Genomic DNA, 1,733 nt, shown 5'->3' with positions numbered 1-1,733 from the left:
TGAAGCTCGTGAAAACTGAACAATGATGAAAACATCGAGATTATGCCTCAGGAAGCAAGGCAGAAGGAACAGGGTTGATGTAAGTTAGACATCATGAATGCATCAAACACTATGAGAGACCAACAGTGCGGGAGCACTGGGAGACTGAACAGCTGCCCTGAATTCCAAAAGGAAAGTAACCATAAATGGCTATCAGAAGAAAGGAGATGGCCATTTAAAAGAACTAAACTTTTTATGTTTATTTTTTTCCGACAGGGCTTTATTACACACAGAGGGAAAGGGGTTCAGTCCTTCTTGGCTGCCGCGTTCCTGGTGGCCTCCAGAACGTTGCTCAGCTCCTCACTTCCTCTTGGCGCGGATGTGTGTCCCCACCCTTTTCTTGATGAACTTGAGGGCCCGCTTGCCCTTGGAGACCTTGAGCAGCTCCACCCCTCAAAAGGCGCAAAGCTGCTCACTGCCCAGATCATGTCCCGCAGGAACTTGGAGAGCTCGGTGAGGAGACAGCGGCGGCGGCTGTGCCTTGGCTTGTTCATGTTCTTGGTCACCTTATGGCCCTTGTTGAGGCCCATGGCCATGGGGTAGCACAGAGCCATGGCTGTTGCTCTTCAACGGCTGCTGCAGCAGAAGAACTAAACTTTATCGACATAAGCCTAAGGGAGTCCTTGAAATGAACTGCCTGAAAAGCTGTGTGACTTTTTTCTCTGAACCCTTTGGAAAGTGAGAGGACAGGAGGACTGCAGGAACAATTTAACTGCCCTCATTAGTAATCTCCACTGTAAATTTGACTCTTCCTTTGAGAACTTATCTTGACTGGTTTGTCAATGTAGGTACTTCCTCGTTCCAAGGGTTTGTTTTTATTTTCAAACAAAGACAGTTGATTAAACTCTAACTTGTGACTACGACTACGAATGCCCAACTTGCTGCAAGAACTGAATCACAAATCACTTTAAGACATTATTTTTTTTTAGGGAGTGGGGTGAGAAAATTTTTTAGGGATGAGGGCTGTGGGGTGAGAGAGAGAGAGATACTTAATCTGTCTGAGGATGACTTGAATTAACTTGTGCTTTGAGGCAGAGGGGTACCTCTGAACTTTCCATTGCCATCAACAATCTTTCCTAAAGATACTCTTCTTATGAGTGTTCAGTTTTGTGGAAAGAATAGGTGGTTGTGCAGTAGCGATAAAGGTGCGAGTAGGAGGGTCTGTGAATTTGGATTTTCTTGAATTGAGGTTGGGGTGGAGAAGATTGAAGAAGTGGATGATCTTGGGTGTAAGACAATCATTGGCTGGAAGTGAGCATATGAAATTTTTGGGGAACAGAGAATAGAGTAGGGCAGGTTTTAATCAAGTTTAAAGCCAGAGATGTAAGTGAGAACCAAGCATCTAGCAATCAATGGTCAGGACAGCCATAGAAGTAAGCTAGACAAGAAATAGTGGCTAGCAAATATAAGGCTGGAATTGTGGCTGAAAATCCAGACAAAGGAAAATTTCTCCCCTCTTCCTCCTTCTTTCTTTTTCTCACCTTTCCTTCCTTCTAGGGCCCTAGCAGTACAGGGCTTCTTTTCTTCTCTTTTCTTTTCCTTTTTTTTTTTGTCTTTTTGCCTTTTCTAGGGCTGCTTCCCATGGCATATGGAGGTTTCCAGGCTAGGAGTCTAATCGGAGCTATAGCCACCAGCCTACGCCAGAGCCACAGCAACTCGGGACCTGAGCCGCATCTGCAACCTATACCACAGCT

At 45.2% G+C, this 1,733-nt stretch overlaps 1 pseudogene; it reads right to left on the bottom strand.

Moving 5' to 3' along the window:
- Positions 1-284: 284 nt before the first annotated feature.
- On the bottom strand, positions 285-593 carry LOC125112660 (60S ribosomal protein L36-like; annotated as a pseudogene).
- Positions 594-1,733: the final 1,140 nt, after the last annotated feature.

Source organism: Phacochoerus africanus, chromosome 1 (assembly GCF_016906955.1).
Source record: "Phacochoerus africanus isolate WHEZ1 chromosome 1, ROS_Pafr_v1, whole genome shotgun sequence".
In the NCBI taxonomy this organism is placed as follows: domain Eukaryota; kingdom Metazoa; phylum Chordata; class Mammalia; order Artiodactyla; family Suidae; genus Phacochoerus; species Phacochoerus africanus.
Note: the sequence above shows the minus strand (reverse complement) of the source record. Positions and strands in the feature narration are given on the sequence as shown.